This window comes from Sphaeramia orbicularis, chromosome 16 (assembly GCF_902148855.1).
Source record: "Sphaeramia orbicularis chromosome 16, fSphaOr1.1, whole genome shotgun sequence".
Taxonomy (NCBI): Eukaryota; Metazoa; Chordata; class Actinopteri; order Kurtiformes; family Apogonidae; genus Sphaeramia; species Sphaeramia orbicularis.
Genome location: NC_043972.1, coordinates 50,068,497 through 50,078,117, shown reverse-complemented (window position 1 = coordinate 50,078,117; position 9,621 = coordinate 50,068,497).

Below are 9,621 nucleotides of genomic sequence, written 5' to 3'. Positions count from 1 at the left end.
CTCCTGGCCAGTCCTGGTCTCATCTACAGCCTGTCTGTCCATGGGAGTGGATCTCTCCTTCACTGTGGTTCTCCCCGGGGTTTCTCTTTTTCTCACTGTGTTTTTTGGAGTTTTTCCTTACCGAAAAGGAGGGTCAAAGGACAGGGGATGCCCGGGACGTTGATCCATTTGCTTCACCGACTGTTTACTAACTGATTACTTGACTGTTTGCTTATTTTTAAGTTTTTATTTTTTTCATTTTTTATTTTTTTTAATCAATTCAATAATTTCTGTAAAGCCCTGTAACGTGACTTTGTTGTGATATTGGGCTCTATCAAAACAATTGAATTGAATTAAATTGAAAATGTTTATTATGAACTCAGGGCTCAAATGAAATAATTACTTTGGTTTTACAGTTTCATATTTTAGGTTTCCAGGGCAACTGAAAAGTTAGTTTTACACCAAGCGATCCAATAAAAAGCGAATACCACATCCCTGCTGCGTATCTTTTCTGTTCTGTTATTGCAATTTTGTGCTAATTTGATTTCTTGGTTGAGTCCAAACCAAAAGGAAAACAGACAATAAATCAATCTGTTTCTGCAACCATCAGTCTTTATATTTACCACATAGCATCAGAATTACAGAATGCAAGATATCAGACAAGATCAAAAAGCAGACAAAATGTACATCCTCACAGGAAATAACAAACAGACAAAGACAAACATGCAATACAGTGGATAGAAAACATTGCACCTGGTTTTCATGGTTTTATATGAAATAAATATGAAATAATTAACAGGTTAAAAGTTGCCTCTATATTCCCTGTCTATGGTACTGTGCCATTAATCCTTGTAATTTTAAAGGTGCACTCACAGAACCCAAGTGTTGAAGGTCATACTAGTTAATCTCCAGTTGTTTTCCATGTTCTTATTTTTCCAACGCACGTGTAAACTCACATTTACGACAGTGTTCCATGATAATCCTCTTTGTAAACTGTATGTAAATTGTTTGTTGGACCTATTTTGTTTTCCGTCCAGGGAGAAAGTGACTACACTTAGGTTTGTATTTGTTTGTGACAAAAAACAAGAACAAAAGAAACAAGTCATTTTGAGCTGCAGCTATCATTTATTTTTGTTATTCATTAATCTATCGATTATTTGCTTCGATTCGAATAAACAATTCTTTGAATAGGCGGGAAAAAAATTGTAAAATTTGAAAAAGACATGTCTGAAAATGACAAGTTGTCCTTTATTCCAGAACCGGCTGAAACAATCACAAAAAGTATAAAAGTAAAAGGATATATAAAACATATCTATATAGAAATAACAACAGTATAAAAGTATATATAAAAATATCTATAGATATAAACAACAAACACATCAAATGACATCTACAAACAATATATACAGTGCGGCCAGACCCACATTGCAGATTTAAAGGTAGATTCATTGTTGAATATGTTTAAATTAGTATTACTGAGTGAAATGAAATGCTATGTTGTGAATAGTTATTGCGTTCTTTTGTCAAAAATAAAACAATATTCATCAGTGAAGGACATTCTTTATTCATTCAGGGCCTTTTCCTACAATGGGTTCCATCAGAAATCTGACATGAGGAAAAACAGAAACACTTACGTAACAAAAAAGTGCCTAAACACTTAAGGCACAACAAATAACTTACACTATACGTTTTCCCACTATTGTACAGTGGAATAGGACTAATATGCTGCTAAGGACTTGGACTAGACACTGTGCAATATTCCTTGTGTGCTCCAGGACACAACCACCATGACTGACCTGTTTGCCTGTTGGTACCCACGTCAGTCTAAGGCTGTGTTTCCACTACGTGGTACTGGGTCGACTCGACTTGGCCTTTGCATTTCCATTACATAAAAGAAGACTTGGTACTAATTTGTGTCAGTAGTCGTGGATCACACTAATGCAGCTTACATATCACGCCCTGACAATCCCTTGTGTCAGACCCCCATGTACTTGTCTTGTACTTGTGTGTTTGTACCATGATTGTGTGTGATGTGTGTGTGTGTGTGTGTGTGTGTGTAGGGTGGGGTGGGGTGGGGGGGCATGTAATGGTCATTATTGAAGACAGGGTTCCATCCAGGGCCAAGCTGTTCTTCTCTCTGTATCTGCATTGGAGTGGGGTATGAACAGGACCAGGACCAGGACCAGGACCAGGACCAGGACCAGGACCAGGACCAGCTTTGGAATGAAAGAAGGCCTCCTGAACTTATTTACTCTCGTCATGTTGGACAATGGAATGCTATGTCCCCAAAAGCTGTTTTCTTTTCTTTCTTTCTTTTTTGCCTTTAACAGATAAGTATGGATTCGTACATTGACAAAATTCAGGCAAAATACATGTATCCCATGATGCTTCATATGTACTGGTATACGAACACACAAATTAATATACAATTTTCAAGCAACACAGAGGCATGAAGTAGCATACAACTGTCAAACGAAAAGAAAAAACAAACAATAATGCTCGACAGCTTATTTCTACTGTGTTTTTGGGGTATGGGTGTAGTGTTTACCTTAGGTTTTCAGGTTGCCGATTCAGCTCAGATGCTTTCCATCTTAATTTCTTCTGAGTTCTGCAGGGATGGGACTGGCATCATGTGGTATTCCACAAACTTCAGCAGGTCATGTTCCTCTGACCCATGGAGCAGGTGGGGAATCCTAGTATTTATTAAAGTAGAATTAAAAGAAATTAATTTTTTATATATGATCAACCAATAGCAGTAAATGAGCATATTTCAAAAAGGGTCCATGGGGATAGCTTGTGTGCTTGGAGGCAACATTTTAGTTACTAAAAGTAAATCAAAGTTACAAGTCTTGTTATAAAATGCAGGCATTTTATACAAGATAACAGGCTGTAGGCTAATTACAGAAAAAATCCTAACCTCTCAACAAAGTAAATGACATCTTCTGTCACATTGGACAAAAATTCTGTAACTGTATCTTTTCAGCCTAGTGTGATTTAAGTGATCTGGGGGTAATGGGACTTCAATACCCACTCTGCCTGTGTCAGGCTCTAGAAACTTAACACTGTGATGCCCAGACTTTGTCTAATCACAGGTGATTTCAGGTAGGAGGAGTTAAATTCATGATTGAGAGCTGTAATTAACCAACCATTGAGCAGATTGTACTTCACTGTACTACTCTACTCGTGTCTTAACGTGGAGGCTTGGAAATGTAGCTTCATGTTTCTGTAACAGCATGAAACAACCACAAAAAGACTACAGTGTGTATCAGTGGCGATTTCTTATAGACTGCAAGGGAAGCTCAGCTTCCCCTAAAATTACGAAAATTAAATGGTTAAATATGTTCGGTTGTGTTGACATTTTATTGACTACAAATGCGTTAGAACATGTTCATCTCAAAGACGAGTTCGTTCAGAATCAGCTTTATCACAAACCAACGGACGACAACAGGATCGATTTTAAGATTCTCTTGCTGGTTTTTAAATGTCTTAACGGCCTTGCGCCCTCCTATTTATCTGATCTGCTTTTACCATATCAACCCTCGCGGACCCTGAGGTCCTCCGGCACTGGCCTTTTAACCATACCAAAACCCAGAACAAAAACCCACGGTGAGGCAGCATTTAGCCACTATGGCCCCCACCTGTGGAACAGCCTGCCGGAGAGCCTCAGGACTGCAGAGACTGTTGTTATTTTTAAAAGAAGATTAAAGACACACCTTTTTAATCAGGCTTTTAAATAATTTTTTAAACTCTTCTTGTTCTTATTTTGTTTTATTTATCACTGATACTTTATCTATTCTATTTTATTTATAATGTTACGTATTTTACTCTTGGTACTGTATTTATTTTATTTTATTTATTCTCTTAGTCCTATGTTATGCTTTTAGTCTTTAGCTTTTAACGCCAGTGTTTCCTCAGGGGGGTCCTCCACACTGGGAGCTGTGTCTGGTCTGCTAGTGGGGGTACTGTCCTTGGGTCCCTTTGGCCCGGCTGGCTGGGGGTCCTCCCTTCGATGTGGGGGTCCACCTGTCTGTCGGAGTTGGGGGGCCTGGGTGCTGGTCCCCCCGATGGCACGGCCTGCGGCTCCTCCCAGTGTGGACGGCCCCAAAGGTGGCGTTTCCTTGATCCTCAGTGCCATGCCATGTCTCCCTGTTGTGTGCGTGTGCGTGTGTGTGTGCGTGTCTAGTATGGAGGGTGGGAGGGAGGGGTTTTCTTTGTAATTGTTTTTCTGTTTTTATTGTGTAATTGTTTTTAATTCTGTAAAGCACTTTGTGTTGCATCTGTGCATGAAAAGCGCTTTATAAATAAAGGTTGATTTGATTTGATTTGATTTGATTTGATTTGATTTGATTTGACGCGATGTTGTTCACCTCTCCTCCATTCCCGTTGTGCTGTTTTCTCATTCGATCTCTGCTCAGTGCATTTGTCCGTACAGTCCGGGCGTCTCTGGGCTTCAATGGGACTGAATGGAACAGTTTTTTTTCATTGCGTCAAAACTGGACGGTAATTGGATAAATGCCACGATGTTGTCCCGCCTCCGGACGCCGGGCGTCTCTGGGGGTGAATGGAGCTGTGGGCGGAGCTCGGCCGGGCTGGACGCCAGAATCCCACGTGCTGATTGGAGGATCAGTCGAAAGGCTGAATCCTGTCTGATTGACAGCTGTTTTCAGATCTGCTCCTTCACTGACACAGTTCAGTTTAATACCGTCGCACATTCTGCTGTGAAATCAGAGAAACCACTACGAAATTTCTCGTTCATTTCTTTCACTGTAAATAAAACACACTCATTGTACTTCCTTGTTTCAATTTAACATAATTTCAGCGTTTTCTTGTTTCAGTTACATAATTTAATCATTTCTTGTTCAAGTTTAATATCGTTTTGTAGATAGTTAAATCAATCAAACTGTCGGCTAGGTCGGAGTGAAAGGAGCATCTGTAGTTTAAAAAGGCTGAAGTCTTACACCTGCAACACAATGGGCCAAGGCAATCTAAGCAGAGAGGACACTGGTCCAGTCCCTGGAAAAGATGCCTACTTGGTACAATAAGGTCACTGGGCATTTTCTTAATTCTTTTTTTTTTTTTTTTTTTTTTTATGTGAGCCGACAATGAGCTTCCCCTGTCTGAAAGACGAGCAGCCGCCACTGGTGTGTATGTAAAATGCTTAATCTACAAAATTGCAGGAGCCACAATCAGGTGGGAAAAATATACGTCCTTTCTTCTGCAGCTGTCTGGTCTCAGTCCAAATCAAAGAACTTAATATGAAGTTCCATCCATCCATCCATTCTCTTCCGCTTATCCGGGGCCGGGTCGCGGGGGTAACAGTCTAATATGAAGTTAATTAATTAAAATTAAAATTAATCATGGTTCAAAATTAGATTTTTGAAACAGAATTTTAGAGGAAAAGGCCTGGGAGTCTGACCTATGATCTTCATTCATTTCACAACCATAGGAGTTCAATCTGAAAACACACAATATGTTCGACGAAAATTTACGCAGCAAAAACATTAACCAAACTTTCTCTTTCTTCTCTCTTTTCTTTCTTCCCTCTTTTTATGATTTGTGAACAGTCCACCCTTCTCCACCAACCCACTGACTTTTTTTCCGAGCTTTTGGAAAAGCGCATAATTAGCTTTATTATTAACAACTATAATGGCACAGACAGATGATGCATACGGATGATGCTTTAATCCAATACATTGGCTTGAGTTGTACAGTGTGGCAACAATACAACTTAGAAGATTCTGAAATGTCATAGTCTGTGGGCACCAACATGCGAACACAGGCCAGATTTACATGTTTACATTAGCGTAAATCCTACACTGCACTTCACAAGTGTCTCCACTTTGATGTGCTTAAGTAGCACCTTCAGGCAGGTATATTAAAGCTGTAGTGTTTGGTCTTTTTTTTTTAGCATCACTGTGCTAAAATGACCTTAGAGATGTAATGATATGAAAATTTCATATCAAGGTTATTGTGACCAAAATTATCATGGTTATCATGGTTATCATTATTATCACGATATTGTTGAAATGTGCTCAAAATGTTCAAAAAGTACTTATACACACACTGAAGTAATTTAACCAAGTTATGTTTTGAAAAACAAACTAATAAAATAAGATGCACAATGTGCTTTCTGTTGGCAGAAACATTAAAATATTAACATGTAAATATCAAACATACAAATGTGCATTAAAGACGGCAGCTTATGGCCTTAAGAGATATCTGCACTAGGGGTGGGAATTAATAGGATGTTTTTAGTATCAATGCCATTGTCGATTCTGCTTACCAATTCCTTAGCAATTCTCCTATTGATTCTTGAGTGTTTTTTTGAGTGGGAAAAAAAAGGAGTTGGACAGGTCATGGTGGAGCTTGATTGACCATTTTCCATATCAAATCATTTACAATGTCACAATGCTCGGACCGGGCCTGTGCACTCAGCCCGGGTCCTTGTGAGAGCCTGCTATCCCTGGATCTCCAGAGCGCTGTCCGTGCGGCTGCCCTCAGCCATGTTTTCACAGGCCAAGCATTGCAAACTGCACATGCGTGCCTGGAGTGCCGCTGTTTCTCCAGGAAATGAGCAGTATCATTGTGAATTTTACCACGGTTTATTGTTATACCGGTAATCGTTACATCCCTAAATGACCTCAGTCATATTGTAATTCGAGTGGTGAGAGGAGATGAGACGTCAGCATGTATTGTTTGGCCATGTTTCAGGCTGTAGAAGTAATTCAGTAATGCACAGACTTTGTCTAATCTGAGGGATTTTTGGACAGTGAAGGGGTTAAATATGTGATTGATATTAATAGTTACCAACAGGTTTCATGAGACAAAGGAAAAAACAATTTTGGATGTTGCACAAAATTGGCATGAATAAGGATATTTTTTTTGGTTTAGAGGTTCCCTGTGTGTCCTACAAACTATTTTAATAGTATTTTGACAACCTTCATCTTTCAGGATATATATGATAAAGATTTTAGACGGAATTTACACCATTTGATTATTTCTGTTTGTGTGTTTGTTGATTCCTTGTATTGTCCACAGTTTTCTTCATATAATGTGTCTAAATATAACTTCTTTGTACTGTGCAGAAGTCTAATTTCACCTTAATCACCTTTATATATGAATTAATTTTCCTAATTAAGATACAAGAAGTATTAAACAAATGCTGACCTTCACAGAGCTGTGAGTTTGTTATGGTCCATTATGAGTAAAGGAACATTTTTAATATTTCAAAAAATTCTGCAAAAATTTAACATTCAACATCAACATGTCTCACAACTGTGAACAAACTATGTAGATATTGTAAAACATGATGTACAATATAAAATTTGAAATGAATCCAACCAGTAGTTTCATCAGAGAAGATGTTCGAAGAAATTGCCAATGAAGACAACGCCAGACACAGCACCTTCACAACAGCTGAGCTAATAATAATAATGGAAAAGGCACAATGATATGAAATTGGGCGACACGATGGTGCAGTGGATAGCACTCATGCCTCACAGCAAGAAGGTCCTGGGTTCGATTCCAACACCAATCAATTGGGGTGGGACCTTTCTGTGTGAAGTTTGCATGTTCTCCCCATGTCTGCGTGGATTCTCTCCTGGTACTCTGGCTTCCTCCCACCATCCAAAGACATGATTAATTCACTGGATAATCTAAATTGCCCATAGATGTGAATGTGAGAGTGATTGTTTGTGTCTATATGTCAGCCCTGTAATGAACTGGCGACCCGTACAGGGTGTACCCCACCTTCGCCCGTAAGTAGCTGGGATAGGCTCCGGCGACCCCTGTGACCCTAGCGAGGATAAAGTGGGTTCAGAAAATGAAGGAAGGATATGAAATTGGCACAAAATTATGTAAAAGATGTGATGAAAGACATCACATGCAACAGTCCAAAACCCATGAAAAGTACAATGAGGTAAAAAATGTGACAAGACAAAAGCAAAACAAAGGACATATGTTTATGTGCAAAAGTCTCATAGGCCTCTTTTATCTTTGTTTTTGCAGGGTTGAAATGATCAGACATATTTATTTCCTATTCTCTTTTCTTTATATAGAGCAAGAAAATGAAAGTCATAAATCTCATATTGTCTGAAAAAAGGGTTAAAGACATGTTAAGTTCACAATAGGACATTAGTGACTTCAGGTTTTTTCCGATTGACTTATTGTCAATGAAGTCCAAGTCGAGTCGACTTGTGTAATGACATCATCACATTAACAGCAGAAGAACAACACAGACACACAGCTGTTCAGTAATGGGCAACTTGTACTAACGTTCACTGGAACATTAATGTACAGTAAAGAGCAGAATAAAAACTTGCAAGACACAAGCATCAACAGTCCTTCTCAGACATTTAACCAAACTAAACCTAGGCTAACACCTTGAATTTTCTTTTAAATTTAAGTGAACAACATAAAGTGGGAAAAAGTTCAGACAGTGGCAGAAAAGACACACAGCATGTTAGAGAAAAGAGCGCATTGTCTTCATGAAATAAATGAACAGAATAATCTAAACACACTGGCTGTCCACATTATTATTCAGTATCGGTGGTGCTTCCATGGTTCACAGAACATTACTTAGACCAGAGTTTTTCTACATCACAGTCAGTTTAGTAATCCTACTCTGAGTCGTCTTCTTCCTTCACTCTTGGCCTTGCACTAGTGATGTGGGGCTTTTTGAGTTTTTTTTTTTTTTTTCAACCTACGTTTGTGGAATTATTTGACCCACCCTGCAAATAAAGTGACATTTTATGGACCCCCACCAACGTGACCGGGGTCCACTGATCCACGCATCACTACCTTGCGCTCCATGTTTTCATGCAGAAAGATGAGAGTATCGACATGCGCTGAATGAAAGCTCACATGCTGTCATGTGATGGAAGGGAGAGAGAGAATAACACACGACTAGTCGACTTTTCCAAAGTAATGTCGACTTGTGCCACAGACATCGACATGTCTGTTAATGCCATAGTACACAGGGAGGTCACACTAAATACATTCATAGAAGCTGTTTTTAAACTGAAACTGCAGTTTTTCCTGCTGTTCATACTTCACATAAATGTGTGGACGTTAGAACTTTAATAAACCAATAAACCTAATGTTTTCCTAGTAACTCTGCACAGTGCTCTGTGTGTGTGTGTGTGTGTGTGTGTGTGTGTGTGTGTGTGTGTGTCTGTCTGTCTGTCTGTCTGTACTGTAGCCTCTTGTGTTTGGTCCTGATATAGCATTAGTGTGTCTGGACAATGATTGGCCTAGAGCCTCCCACCCATATACCCATCCCATCTTTGCAGACACCCGATTGGTCAGTCAGTGTGTGGAAGTGTACAATTGGTTGTTCCCTTGCTCTTATCTTTTCCATGTTTTTTTGTTTTAATACATCTGGTTCTGTATTGTCTGACAACCCTGATGAAATACATTGGTCTAGCTTTAAAACAACTGCTCCATACAAGAAGTGTTGTCAGAGTTCTTGGCTGCAACAATTTGCACCAATAAATATCTCTGAAATGTATATAAAATAAATAATGCAATAACGACGCCTTTAATTACTCCTTTTTTACTGACAATACTGATGTGGTTTTGTTAACCCATAAAGACCCTGTGCTACTTTTGTGGCAGTTCCCAGATGATTTTTTCTCTCTATTT